Source organism: Panthera uncia, chromosome C2, assembly GCF_023721935.1.
Source record: "Panthera uncia isolate 11264 chromosome C2, Puncia_PCG_1.0, whole genome shotgun sequence".
Classification (NCBI taxonomy): Eukaryota; Metazoa; Chordata; class Mammalia; order Carnivora; family Felidae; genus Panthera; species Panthera uncia.
Window position 1 is genome coordinate 37,637,139 of NC_064810.1, and position 16,311 is coordinate 37,653,449.

Genomic DNA, 16,311 nt, shown 5'->3' on the forward strand with positions numbered 1-16,311 from the left:
TTAGGGTCCATTTTAATATTGATCATTGCTGATACCTAGTAGCAATATCAGTGCTTCTTTTATGCTAAATATTAAAGTAATATGGATAGGGGCGTCTGGGTGGCTCAGTTGGTTGGGCGGACGACTTCGGCTCAGGGCATGATCTCACAACTTGTGAGTTCGAACCCCACGTCGGGCTCTGAGCTGTCAGCGCAAAGCCTGGAGCCTGCTTTGAATTCTGTGTCTCCCCTCTCTCTCTGCTCCTCCGCCACTCACGCTCTGCCTCTCTCTCTGTCAAACGTAAATAAACGTTAAAGTAATATGCATAAATATGTATTTAATGAATGAAAAAGACTAAGAGTTGATGAGATGGTATAATTTCTTTTAAGTAATAATTAAATTATCTAAATCCAATAGATAGGGGATATTTCCTTTTTAAAGGTAAGATATTACTCCTAGCTACTTTTGAGGCATATACTTCTTGCTTTGAAAGTTATATTTGTGGAACTTGTCTTTGACTACACTTAGTACATAGCTTTTGCACTTTTTTGATTCTTTGCCTACATTTTTTAGCCTCACACCACTATCTCCTCTACATCCTTTTTTAAAAACATGTTTATTTATTTTTTGAGAAACAGATAGAGTATGCGAGAGTGCGAGGTTGCAGAGAGAGAGAGGAACAGAGGATCCAAAGTGGGCTCTGTACTGACAGCAGAGAGCCCCCAAATGGGGTTCAAACTTGCAAACCCTGAGATCATAACCTGAACCAAAGTTGGATACTTAACAGACTGTAGGCACACCACCTCTACATCCTTTTACTTTCTCCAAAGGACGTGAATTTTAGCTCTAGCCGAAAATTTACCAAAGAGTCTGAGAACAAATGTGATAGCCATTGTCTGTCAACAAACAAATGTACAGTCTCTTAGTTTAGATGGACATGACGAGATGTTATTCATTTGACCTCATAGGCAATTGGAAGTTTTAAGTTTAATACGAATAGCTTAAAGACATCTTATACACCATTATTCAGGGTGGAATTTCTTGTCACGAGAAAGAAGCAATTAGTAGAGAAAGACAATCATTTTCAGCAGTTTAAAAAGGAAAATTTTCTGAAACATTTACATATGGTAGTACAGTTACCATATGAAAAACAGCATAAACAAAGATGCATTTTAATGTAAAGATGAAAGTTTTCATTCTTAAAAACAATTTCATGGTATATTTTATTTAATGCCCATTCTTTATTATTTTCAGTTACAAAAATATTATCCTCGTGAACATTTTTATTAGTCTTATGCAACCAGACAGATTACTACTTTTCTTAATACTGAAAAAAGCTCTGGAATTAGAAAAAATGAAGTTTTCTTTAAGGCTTCATTTTCAGTCTTTTTTTTTCCCCAGAGGATTATGAAGACTTCCTTCCTAATAGATCATCTTATTCAAGTCAAACATAACATCATGTGCTATATAGTTACTTTGGATAACATTGGTAACTATTCTTAAGATTTGGAAAACCACTGAAACACTGGGAAAGCAGCAAAGTTGTATAGTTTATATATATATATATATATATATATATATATATATATATATATTTTTTTTTTTTTATATAGTTTATATTTAATAGCCAGTAGGCTCACCAGGCTCAGGGTGATGAATCTTCATACTGTTCAAAAATAATTTAAGAAGTTTTCATTCAGTTTTCCTGTGTGTGTAGCTAAATTACCACCAATCAGTTGGATCTAGAAAATACACATACATAGACACATGTGGCACACATTACTAATATATTATATATATATATATATATATATATATATATAATATATTAGTTATATATATATATAGTGTATATATATATATATATATATACACACACACACGCATATATACACACATACATACACATCCATAAAAATGAAGATAAGTCCTTCCCTATAGCAATGTCATCATGTGATTTTAATGAACTTATGTAAAAATAAGGTGTAAACAAAGTCAAATTTAGAAATAAATAGAATGTTTAATAGACATGTACTTAAAGAGGCACCTATGTAAAGGATTGACTAATGAACTTAAGTGTCAAATAACAAGTTAAGCTCTAAACCTTTAAGTGCTCATTTACCAGAATTATTTTGTAGCTTTACAATTATTTTAAATCTTAAAAAGGAGAGAATTTGCATTTCTGCAAAACGTTTAAGACTATCCTACTTTAGGGGCCCCTGGGTGGCTCAGTCAGTTAAGCGTCCGACTTCGGCTCAGGTCATGATCTTATGGTTGGTGAATTCGAGCCTCGTGTCGGGCTCTGTGCTGACAGCTCAGAGCCTGGAGCCTGCTTCAGATTCTGTGTCCACCTCTCTCTGTTCCTCCCCCCTCGTGCTCTGTCTCTGTCTCTCTCAAAAATAAACATTGAAAAAAAAAACTATCCTACTTTAACGTTTTATTTATTTATTTTGAGGTGGGGGCAGGAGGAGGGTCAGAGAGAGACGGAGAGATAATCCCAAGTAGGCTCAGCACTGTCAGCACAGAGCCTGATGTGGGGCTTGAGCCCATGAACTGTGAAGTCATGACCTGAGTTGAAATCAAGAGTCTAACACTTAACTGTTTGAACCACCCAGGTGCCCCTAAAATTATCCTACTTTAAAAACTTTTTTGCCTTGCATTAGTACAATGGCATTACTACTGATATCATTGGTTCTTTTAATGCAGGAATTAATAATATACTGGTACCTGACTCAGGCCAGAAATACATAGTTTAAGATATTTACATAGCATTCAACAGACTGTGATGACTATGCTGTAGCTTTATAAGCCTGAAAGATAAAATCCATTTATAAATCCTTATTAAGATAATCATTTTCATTTGGAATTTATAAACGGAATTTTCTGTCTATGTAGATTTCCATTCTGAGCTGTTAGATATTTTTGATTCCTACAAATTGTACTCTATAAAATAGATTTGATGCTACACTAGGTGAATTACAAGATTACTAGAGGTTGATCTTCCATTATTTCAGTTACATACAATCTGATACAATAAACTTACTCAATGACATGCAAAACGAATTATGCTCTCATTTATGAGAAAACCATGCTCCAACACCCAGTTGCTATTCAAATAAATTCATTCATGCCTACATGTTATTAGGTACTAAATTACCTTTAAAATAATTCAGTAATTTAAAAAGTAGAAGGTTTTTATTAAAGGATTTTTAGAGCAAAAGAAGAAATGTAATTTTAGCACAGGCAGCCATTGCTAACATGTATTCGCTGATCTAAAAAATTACTTTAATGCACATATCAATATACAAGCCAGTTGCTTATATTTCAGCCATTTTTTAAAAAAATCTATGAATTCCCTTCTTGTGTATAATGAAAATATATAATAAATTTTCATAGTGAGTTCATAATTATGCCTTTATTGTTGTTATCCCAGGAAAATAAAGTTTTAATTGATAAGTTGTTATTTAATTAATTAAAATTAATAGAAAATCTAAAATGGGAAAGAATCTTCCATTTTAGATTTGGTTTAGTCTTCCTGTATTGAGAAAATTAAATGTGTCAGTGGAAAAATACATCTTCAACTTGTTTATGATAAAATACTAGGTAGCACTTAATTTAAGATTTGAAGATAAAGACATTCATCTTAAGAAGAATATGAAAGAGAATTTTATTATATTAAATACCACAACTTAGATACCTCAAATTCATGTACATTACCAAATTCAAATCATCATTTTTATTTTTAATATCATTTTAAAATTCCATGCTTCTCATAATGTTTCGCATACAGTGGACACTGAATAAATTGTTTTTGAATGGATACTTGAATAGAGAATTATATAAGATCTAGCTTGAAATTCCCATCTTGCTATTCCATAGCTATTTAGCTTTAAATGTATGACTTATCTTTATTTATGTTGTTGATGACAATAGTATATGTCTTGAAATTATTTCTGCTCTTTACTTATAAGGGACTATATTTTTGTGCATCAGAGAAATGTAATATTTCCACATAAGCAGCAAAGCATTCTTAACAAATTTTTTTATTTCTAATATCTTACATAAATAAACCCTCAATGGTAATTGTTTTACTTCCCAGTCATGTTGATTATAGCTGTTTACTCAAAGATACCCATGTTGAAAAAGAAATATGAATCCCATCTAACTTTTGTTATATGCCAAGTATTTGAAAAACAGGATATATCTTTTGTATGCCTGAAAGTTCTGCTAAATAATATGACTTGATTTGATATGGTCTTTGAATCACAATTTAATTCATTCCTGTTTATTTGTTCCTCTAGTATAAATCAGGTTATACATTATTTATTCATGTTTCCTTTTAAACCATCTCAAATTCATTGCTTATTATATTTCCAAAGTGTACATAAATATGCATATATTTCCTCTCTAACTTTCATCTACTTATGCAAATTTTTCATTTTGTATTTCAGCATTATCATTTTCATAAATAAATTCCTTATGACATTCTTCTCGTGACATTCTAATGTATCTAGTTGCATAGCGCTCATTTGCTGTGTTTTAAACTTATGTTTTCATGGTTGGTTCTTCTCCTCTCACTTCTTCCCATATTTCTTGCTATTCTTTATACTGTCTTACCCTTCTCATTTCAGTATTCCTGATTTAAAATAAAATTTAATTTCTAAAGAGTTTTCCCACAATTTAAATTATTCAGTACAAGTGTATAAACTCAGTTCAGTAAGAACCTTTTCTTAAATTGTCGAACTCATAGGCAAACCAATATATAGAATACCTTTTTAAGTGTCCGGATTTAAAGCAACAATAGAAACTAGTCTGGACCACACAGAAATGATGATCAATCTTCAGGAAGCAAATTTTAAAATCAAAGTGGATGAACTCACCAATGTTACATCCACCTGATTTTCATATGCATACCTTGTACTTGGCAAAAACAGCAGGAAAATCCTCATTGATTTCTGCATGAAGTCAAGGAGAGGTGATCTAGGATATCCACATGGATGCGACCTGACTTTGCTAGCATAACTTTAGCAAGAGAAAAACTTTTGGAAATGTTTAGGGGGAGAAAAGATGACAATGGGAATGTTAATGTGTTTTTATTATTTGGTGGTTAAAAATGCACTTATTGACAAGCATTATTTAGAAAGGGTACCATTTCTATTTCCTGTTGATAGAAATATTTCATCATCAGGGCATTTGGGTGGCTCAGTCGGCTGAGCGACCAGCTTCAGCTCAGGTCAGGATCTCGAGGTTCTGGGTGAGTTCGAGCCCACATAGTGCTGACTGCTCTCAGCACAGAGCCTGCTTTGGTTCCTCTGTCCCCTCTCTCTCTTCCCCACCCCTGTTCATGCTCTCTCTCTCTCTCAAAAATAAGTAAACATTTAAAAAAAGAGAAAATTTCAGTATCAATATGTATACATACACAGTTCTAAATAAAAATAATTGTTTTATTATAATGGATATGGGTGTGGATATCATATGTTTATATATATAATGACATAATTCACCGCCTATTGTTTCTCTAATTTGTCACTCTTCTTACTTAGTCTCAGGGTCCCTTTCTCCTAAGGTTGTTTTGGTTCACTTTTACTTGTCCATTTAACTATCTCTTCCCATCTGACCAGAAACCTTTGCATGCCATTCTAAGGGCACTCTCTTCAAACACTTTATTTGCATTATGTAATACACGAATAAATCCCTCTTGCCAAATGCTCGTGATAGCTCATGCTTTCCTTCAGCACAAGAGGACTTATGACTTGATTAGATTTAATCAGGGTTAAATCTAAGATGGAATTTTGCTCTAAGCCATTGTCCACTTATAAGATTATGAGTAGAATACTTAAGGGAGATTCTAGGTATTTTATGACCATGGGTCTGTATGGGTCATATTTTTGGTCAAAGGAAAAATCTACATTCTTTTGTATTACTTGATATTTTTTGCAGTCAATGTTACCTTTTAAACATAAAATTTATTTTTACATGACTTAGTATTTGTAGAGCAGCTCACAGAAATAATCTTACCATGCCTGAATTCTCCCTTGTTCAAACTGGTCATCTTTTTATTATTCTCTATATGTTAAGCATCTATAGGTAGTGTGTTCTTCCTATGGGTGTAAAAAAAATTAGACAGATGTACATTTGTGAGGATTATTAGACATTTCCTTATGTTTTCTGTTAGATTTCCTTAACTATTTAGTTTAAGAACAGAAGTAAACAATACAACAGGTAGGTTAACAATGATTGAACTGGTGAAGTCTAAGAAATATCTAGTGCGCCAATGGCATTTTATCAGCATAGCATAAAGAAAAAAAGAAATATTTTGTGGGCTTCCACAGCACTAAAAAATGAATAATACTTTCAAAATAAAGATCAAGATTATTTAAGAGAAATCTGCAATGTAAGGTGAGGTGTACTCTTATTTACCTTTATAAATACATTGTATTTTTATTTTTACTTAAGCTTTGTTAATGTTGCCATTGGAAAAAGAAAAGGGAGTGGACATCAGGCCAACAGATTTATTCAAAATGGACTGTGCTGACCAACACGATAACTACTGATCTAAAAATAGGGCACCTGTTTTGAGATGCCTTTCCTGAAGTGGGAAAATACTGGTGCTGATTATTCTTATTCTTATCAATCTGCCTGGTGAATCAAAGCAAACATTTATGAAATAAGTGTCTGTAGAACAGATAGAAGTCACATGAGTCAGAATGAGGGTTATACAGCATAATTTCTACTAAGTTATATAAAGAAGTAAACAAGAAAACAATAAAAGTCTGCCTCAAATTCTGTATTCTCTTTCAGCTTTTGTTCAATCTCATTATCAAGTTCTTCAAAAGTGTTCATTACACTTAAAATCTTCATTGGATCACCTGTCATTCACTTTCTAAAACATTGCATTCTGATTTCTTTTTTTTCATTTTTTCATTTAATCTTTTCATGACAAAACCCCTATAGCATTGGTGGTCACTCCCCATGGACATGAGTCTGATACTTTATAAACTTGGTTTTCCTACAATATTTGCAGTGTGAAAATCTTTCATTCTTAATCGTTCCCCTGCCTTTACATGTAGCACTCTGTCTTCAATAATCAGCTACTTTATTCTCCACATCCGATACCCGCTATTTTGTTCATTTTACTGTACATCTATTCCCTTGGGTAGTCACCTTCTACGTTAACTCTGGGCTTGACCCTGTGACTAGCTTTGGCCAATGGGACAGTAATAGACTGGAAACAAGAAGAGGCTTGGAAAGTGCTTGTTCATTGGGCTGTACTCTTGGGAGCTAGGAGCCATGAAATCAAGCCCAGTCACCACCTGTCATTCCAGATGACAGATAGCCTATCCCCAGAAGCAGAGCCCCCAAAAGCAGATGACTGGTAATTGACCATAGGTGTACTAGGGAGCACAGCCAAGATTATAAGAACTGCCCAGGGAAGCCCAGTACAAATTGCCACTTCACAGAACAGTGTACTACAAAAATCGTTGTTGATGTGTGGCACTGTTTTGGGGTGGTTTGCTAAAATGCAAAAATTAACAAACATACCACTTTTCCTTTTGTGTCTAGATCTTAATTAGTGACACCACCCTCTATTACATCGTCTATCTGGAAACCCAAAGTTATTCTCAATTGTCTTCTTTCCATTCTGTCCTTCAACAAATGGTCTTTAATTATTGTTGTTATTTTTATTTTTTTTGTTTCATCTTGCTCTTATTTTTAAGCCTCAAATTATGTAATACTGAAGCAATCAAATACTTTATAAACTTAATATGCATTTTTTATCATGTGATTGTGCTAGAATTATTAAAGCAATGACTAAAAGTAGAATGATTTGTTCATTTTGGAATATGGATGTTAAGTGCTTCTCTCCACCCTTAGGTTCTATATTACACTATCTCTTTCACAACACACAGTATTTCGATTATCTTATATGGAGCAGGTATGAACCTATCATTGATTCTTTGATTTTATATGTTATTTGATTAATTCTGAGTGTTCTGAGAGGTTTTTGAAGTCTTCTTTCTCAAAGATAATATAGAGAATGGAAATATAGTCTGTTTGTTGAGGCTTTTTTCATTATAAAAATAAGAAATTGTGTCTGTGTTTGTTTCACTTAGATGTGAAATCTCCATCATCTTGATTCCTTGTTTAACCAAAGACTGTTTGCACAGCTTGCAAATAATACTTTTGTAGGTAATTAAATCTCCATAGCACCTCTGTCTCATGGCCGTGTTTGCCAGGTTTCTGGACCAGAATTTCTATTCTCATTTAAAATGCTAAGTAATACCCATAAAATCCTTGAAGGAATTTAAAATTAAGTTTCTGACAATTAGAGTACAAGGGGGAAAACTATTAAATGTTTGGCATCGGATAGTTATATGAGTGAGTGTCTTTTCCAATCACACCTATCATAAGTGCTATGCACAGGAAGCATTTTAAAATACTGCCTATATTTCTTAGCTACTTAACGCAGACATGCTCTTTCTATGGTAATCATGAAAACAAATGAAAACAATTCTTCTGTCAAGCAGCCACTCAGGACCACTTTTTGAGTCAATTGAGTGTGTTACAGGACACTGTCAACGTTGACCTTACTGAAACAAATCCTATCAAATATTATACTATGTAGTATGCCTATGCTCCTTGCTATTTCAGTTTATTTGCATATGATGTGCCTTAGTCATAGTAGGTGTTCAACAAAGAAGTTAGAATAAGTGAACATTAGGAAACATTATTCCTCTATTCAAACTTATTTCCCGACTTTTTAATCCCAGTCTCAACAGGAAATATATCCTGTGATACTATAATAAATGGGGAAAGTACATAGTTTTGGAGTCTAAGAAACATACTTCAACTCTTAAAACTTTTCCCTTTACGTTAATATGTTGGTTAGAGGAGAAAAATTATAGAAGCAAGAGAGAATTCCAAAATACAGAATTTGAATACAGGTAATAAAAATCTAAATCTTACAACTTGATGGGCACTTCACTGGATCAGTGTGAGTGATGGTGGGCAGATGGGGTAGATGAGGGACAGCTACATGAATTTAATCAGATTGCATTCTTGAGAGTGTACATTTAAAATTCAACTAAATGAGAATGATATGCAATAAAGATTAACCCTTTATTTTTTTCTTAGGAATTTAATCAAACTGAGCCTGTTTTTGCTACTTTTTAACATGACATCAACAAACTGTAAATTAAGTTTAGTAATGTACAAGTCTACAACTAGGCAGTTTTTCCATTCATATAACAAATATTAGGAATAAACAGTTGTCCTACTTTGATATGCAGATTCTTTTTTTTTTCTGGTTTATATCTTAAAACAACTAGCACATTCCAGGATTAGATTTATGTGCTTAAATAAATGCTGTTGTGTTATGTTATAAACAGAGGTGTTGATAGGGATATGGTTAAATTAAGTAGCAAAATGCACAAAAATAAGCCATTAAAAATGGCTTAATACTCAATTTAAACCACTGATGACCACTATTTATGGATAAGTGTGTACCCTATTTTCTCACCAACCTTCTGCTTTCTATTTGGCGTGCATCCAAATTTCTGCTGTGTTAACATTTGCTCCTGGGAGGAGATGAAGGAAAAAAGGTCCATAAGGTTTCCATTGGCCCAGATAGTAGAAACATCTGCTGGGTTCATGAGCAGCTTGCTGGCCCAAGTCAGCAGGGAGAGTTGATGCTTATCAACCCTGCCATATGAGTCGATATTTCCTGTGCCCTGGGGCTACACAAGCTTAATCAAGAAAAAATAAGGAAGCACATTACACGTCAAATTCCCTCGTTAACTAAGCATCATATATTTTTAAAGTAACTATCATAGCATTATAAATTATGAGTTTAGTACTAATGAAATTCAAATTGTAACAAAGAGCATATTTTATTGGATTTTATCATTCATTAGATAATTTTGAGTAATGATGGATTCCATGCATTTAGAAGTTTACTTATAGAGATTTGACCTTTGAATATGAAGAGCTGATTATTGTTATGGTGAGAAAAAGTTTGTCAAAAATTACGTACCACATTTTTTTTCATAGTCATCTTTGTATGTACCTTTAAGATCAGCTGGTCAATGATTTCAGTAGTGAGATTTGGAATTATAGCCCCATATACAAACTTAATGAGTTATTATTAAATATGCTGTTGATTTTTAACAAATACATACATACATTTGCTACTTCAAAAATAGTTGCATTCAGAATGTGTATTTATTCCCATGTTGCTGCCAATACCCCCAAATACTTGCAGTTTTCTTTTTGGTTTTTTACAATTATCCCTGAGTCTATGGCTTATCATATTCAATGCTCTAAATTTTAAAAATCTGCACCTTCCAGGGATTTAACACAAATTTTGAAAAACACAGTATTCAATAGATATCTAAATCTAAGCAATGAGATGTAGTAGCTATTATTAATAATATGCATTCTGTAATATTTATGTTTTATTTATTTTTTATTTTTTTAAGTTTATTCATTTTTTTGAGAGAGAGAGAGAGAGAGAGTGTGAGCGGAGGAGGGGCAGCGAGAGTGGGAGACAGAATCTGTAGCTCTCTCCAGACCCTGAGCTGTCAACACAGAGCCCATTGCGGGGCTGAACGCATGAACTGTGAGACCACGACCTGAGCTGAAATCGGAGACTTAACAGACCAAGCCACCCAGGCGCCCCTATTTATGTTTTATTTAGATATGTGGACTTCATGAAATATGGCAATCTATTTAATTTCAATCTGATATGGAAGGGAAACCGGACAAATAGGAACAGTTTTGAGCATGAATAATGTGACTACTCTGTTCTTACTGGAAGAGTCTTTACCTCAGCAGATAGACTAGGCAGAAATGGTATTTTGTTGTTAATCTGATATAGTTGTGGTGCCCACTTTACTAGAGCGGCAGCTCAATTTTTGGTTTCATGGATTCAATAACATCCATGAGCTACACAACAGGCTTTATCCAACATCAAATTTACCCAAAGGTCACAAGACAAGTGATAGAACAAGGGTGTCAAGAACAAGCAGAGGCTTTGTGACTGCCTGAAATGCTTCTGAATGTGCACAGTTACTCCTTATCCAAGAATAGACTGAGTCGATTTAGTACCACCCCTCAGGGAAGCCTCCAGGTCTGGAATCTATTCAGTTTTTATGCCTCCGTAGGCACACAGCCTTCACAAGATTATTTCATCAGTTCCCGTTCTCTGGTACAACTTCATTTAGTCAATACTAATTTATTATTTAATAAATATTCCCAACAATGAAATGTAGGTGCTTAGTCTAGTACATAGCCACTTCCCCAGTTCTCATTTATTTTGGATCCAAGATAACCTATGAATTCCTTGAATAGCAAAGATAATCCAATCAACATTCAACTTTTTAGGATGTCTTGAAACTAAAGGAAAAACTAAGAACTAGCTGTTAACATGTTCTTTCCAATATTGTAGTGAAGAGAACACTGGTTTTGCTATGAATAATTTTTTTTTCAGTTATTTTGCAACCATCTCTCCAGAACATCCATTCTTTAAATTTAAGGATCAGGGGCACCTAAGCTGCCGTCAGCTGTGCTGACAGCTCAGAGCCTAGAGCCTGCTTTGGGTTCTGTATCTCCTTCTCTCTCAGCTCCTTCCCTGCTCACATACTGTCTCTCTCTCTCTCTCTCTCAAAAATAAATAAATATTAAAAATAAATAAATTTTAAAAATAAATAAATTTAAGGAATCAGTTGAGATATTTTAATTCCATATCAATTAATTTTATTGAGTTTAATTTTAATAATTTCCATTTAAAACATTCTAATTCATTATAATTTTCTATCAACAGATTTGAAAAGTAGTAACCCCAAAAACAGTTATGAGAAGATGGCATTAATTCCTTCTCTGACTCATCAGAAATATAATTCTTTGAGCTGACTTATCTGTACAAATCTATACAAAGTATCAATTTTCATTTTAATATTTTCCCACAGCAGTTTCCACTTGCTCTCATAGGGCAATGTTCCCCTAGATCTAATGTGGCACTACAAAGGACTTGAACATCAAAGCCTGTAAACATGGACAAGATGGGTGAAATCAACATTAATGAAATATTTGTGCATTCAGGAATGATCAAACAGTGAAAAACACATCCTATTAACCACTGTGTTATTACATTTATTTTTTCAAAAGAGAGCTTGTTCCTTAGGGAATATTCCAAGTTGATTTATATGTTACCACATGCTGATCAATACTTACATAATTAAGGTGATATCATTTTGAACACATGTGCATGTGTTCGAAATTATGTGCCCACTATGTCCAAGGCAATGTCTTATGCCTGTTAGAGAATGAAAAGTAATATATTTATCTGCTCCTACTATCAGAACTTTCTACATGTATCAGGTTTCTATACTAATGGTTTCCTTGGGCATAAAAATTCTGTTACTAGAGCAGAGAGCTCTCGTTTCTATTATATTAATCAGAGGAAGAATTGTTTTATAAAGTTTATAAATGATACTCTTATACAAGAGAAAAATTTAAATATTTTATTACCTCTCTTTGCAGTCCTTTGGGAACTCATTATTTATTTGAAAGCTTTGTGTTGTTATCCATTCAAAGAAATACATCTTTGAAAAAGAACACTTTTAAAAATAATGTGTACATCCATAGATAGTTTACCAGAAATACTTTCCTTTCTTCCAGACACTACTGCAGTTTTTAAAGCAAGCAATAAAACAGAAATTCTCCATTATTAATAAGAAGAAACTTCCCAAAGCAATGACATTTTAGAGTGGAAGTAAGGAATAAATGGTCTCTCAAAGAGTGGGGGGATATGGAAATGTACATAACAATTCTGTTTTAGTACAAGCTCAAGTCAGTAAAAGACGGGTCTCCATTTACAATGTAAAATTAAAAAAAAAAATACCAAGATTAGTTACCTTTACAAATTATCCTAGGAGTTAATGGATTCATTGATGTTTTCTCAATAAGGTTCTTGATTATAGACACTATTTTTATAGTGAATCTTTTCTAAGATTAAAAATCCTTGATTTGGGGATTATTATTAATTAGCAGGAAAACAGTACCTTCTGAGAATGTATGCTGAGTCAGTTCTTTCAGTGGCTTGCCATTGCATGTTAGATTAAATGCAAGCTCCTTATTAAGACATAAAAAGCCCTGCATGATCTGGCCTTGATGTTCTTTCCTACTTTCCATTGGGCCATCTAGTCTGTTGCTTTTCATGCACCAGACTCACTAGTTTTTGTTTTGTTTTGCTTTCTTTTTTGTTTTCAGTTCCTTCAGTAGTCCACCTCTTGCTTAGAATCTTCTACATCAGCTAACTTACTTTTTGAATACTGGCCACTTCTCTCCAACATTTTTGTCCTCTGGCAATTTTTAAATGGCTAGGTCTTTCTCCCCATTTAGGTTTCAGCTGAAATTTCACCACCTTCTTATCAGGACTTTCCTTTATAAATTTGTGTTTTCTTGTTTTACTGTTTAAATTTAGGCTGTAAATTCTAAAGATAAAATTTTACATTATTTCTAGTTTGCCACAATTGTATCTCCAGCACCTACCATTTGAAACACATTCAAGGCACAAAGTATGTATTTGTTGAATAAATTAATGTCATGAAGTATATCCTATAAGCAAAATCCACTGCAAATGTGAAGATAAGTTTCATAAAGCATTAACATTGTATATTTTTATGTATATAGTTCATATGTCTAATATAAACTTATTGTCCATTATTGGATGACATGTTTGATACCCAGTTTTTCCTTAGTTGTATCTTATAGCTACAACATCTCAAAATTTCCTATTATATCCCATAATCCAAAGAGTTAAAATTCAAATAGACATCTTGTTGCTCTTTACATGAACATCTCTATTTAATATATCAATGCAATTACTAAATTTTCTGCAGAGAATAAAATATGAAAAGAATTTTAATGTATAGAGAACTTGGCTAATAGTCAGTATAATTTTATGGCTGCTGAGTATGTGAATATGTGGTGCAATCCAAAAGAAAGATATTAACAAAATATATCTCCTACAACCAAGTCAAATAACTAATTAGCAACAATATATTATGCAGTAATTAATTTGATTTGGTATGTATATTTTTTTCATTTGGAATTAGGGAATGCCAGCATAAAAACCAGACTGAAGTCCAATGTCTCTTCAATTTACAGCTTTCCTTTTTCTGTTTACTTTATTTTTATAGCTACATTTTGTATTTTTTAAACCATTATGTATTTGAAATTAGGGTTTAATAATGCTTGTTTTGTTTTCTTGCATTTTTTTTCATTTAATTTGCTCCTAGAAATGTTACTAGGAATTTTAATTTTCCTCGAGGCTATAATATATTGTAAAATGTATTATAATATAATTTAATTTGTTACTTTCTTTAACTATATGAACTGTGTAAGACCTACTTGGTGAAATGGAAAATATAGGTGTCATTTTTCCCCCTTCTCACTTGTCATCTTTGCACAGAGGCCATGCTTATTTTCTCTGTATGGTTCCAATTTTAGTATGTGTGCTACTGAAGCGAGCACTTTCCCCCTTTTTAGTCTCGGGTTAAAGTTTTTCCCAGAAACTTCAATTTTAAACACTTATGTCCCACCCAGTACTTTTTTTTTTCTTCCAAAAGATTGATTATTGTACATTCAGCACTATATTCCTCACCCTGTCTTTAGAAGAGTCCTACCATCTGTGTGTTCCTTTCCAGAATATTTCCTCCAGGTTGACATCTCAATTTAGAATTTAGTTACGTGATGGAGCTTTCCTGTGAACCAGACTGTGATTGTGGTCATAAATTTCTTTTCTCTGGAGGGCTGCCTCTCAAATGTTCATCAGTTAGCAAGTAAAGCTAGTCAGTTCTATCTAGGTCATGTTCATTCACCCTGAAAGCAGTATTCTAGAGAGATAAAATGAATTTATACACACATGATAATTACCAAGTAAGCCTTTATGAAGTTATAAAAATAATTCTAAATTTCTCTTATTCTTTTATAATGCTTTGTAATATCTACAGTTTCCTTTTCATTTTAAAATTATTTCCTTTGCTTTCTGTTTTTCCACATTACAATACTTGAAGATATATATGTATAGGAAGAAAAACAGCTTTAAGGAAATAAATGTGAACAATTCATCAAGTTCATTTTTTTCCTTGAAAAACTATCATGTCCATTCAATAAATTACTGTTTGCTTTTTGAGAAAACTCAAAACACTTTAGTAGATAAGTTAAATATAGTTAAATTAATGAAAACAAATATATTTTAAAGCCTTTATTTCTAAAATCTACTTCAGTTGCAGAACCCGATATATTTTTATTTAGTCTGGTATACTAAGTCCTTAATATGTTAACAACGTTTTGTTTATTATGCGTTTTTGCAGAATAAGAGGCAGAAAGGAAGCAAAGAATGAAAAGATCTGATTTTGTACAAACATAAGTTTTTAAAATGTTGGGCATATTTTTAAAAAATCAGATAATGTTAAAAAATGTTAATGTTTTATTTATTTTGGAGAGACAGACAGAGAATGCATGTGGGAGGGGCAGAGAGAGGGAGACACAGAATCTGAAGCAGACTCAAGGCTCTGAGCTGTCAGCACAGAGTCTGATGCAGGGCTCCAGCTCAGGAACCGTGAGATCATGACCTAAGCCAAAGTCGGACGCTTAACCTACTGAGTCACCCAGGGGCCCCTAAAAATCACATAATGTTTTAAAACATACTAAAGCAATACAACCAGTAAGCAAGGACATAAAGCAGCTATAAAACAGCATTTCCCAGGATATTGTAAATATTATCTGAAACTTAGAATTCTGTAAATTAAGGAAAACATAGATTTTGTGATATGGCTAAGTAATATAAAATTAATGGAAGAAATTTAAGAAATCTACTTTGGATAGAAAAAAATAACTGCTGGGAATATTTATAATACAGAAGGCTGAAGTATACAATCTCACAAAAACATTTTGAAATGTAGGGAAAGGCACTGATGTTATATTTCACCTACATTATACATTTCTTCAGAACCAGCCCTGATTCTGATAATCAAGAATTGACTCTTAATTATAAATCCTATCATAGACACAGCAAATAGTAACTAGTTTTGATATGATGTTATGTAGTTAACTGGGTCACCCACTCACAGTCACTGTGTAGGTTAATTGGAAACAATCCAATGGTAATCCCATCGGTTTCCTGGTTTGCTATGAATGTCCAGGAAAACCTATTATCACATTCTGGAAAAGGGAAAGAGAGGTGAAATTTCTACAGGAGAATTATGATTCTCTGGGTCAGGAGCTGTGGGAGCCACTGTAAATCTGAAAGAGCCTTTTGTCATGGAT

The 16,311-nt window shown here is 33.1% G+C and overlaps 1 non-coding gene across 1 annotated transcript; it reads right to left on the reverse strand.

Annotated features, from left to right (window-relative positions):
- Nucleotides 1-14,406: 14,406 nt before the first annotated feature.
- Nucleotides 14,407-14,514, reverse strand: LOC125922177 (U6 spliceosomal RNA). Its single transcript, XR_007457614.1, has one exon. It is a non-coding gene; the product is annotated as a U6 spliceosomal RNA (small nuclear RNA).
- Nucleotides 14,515-16,311: the final 1,797 nt, after the last annotated feature.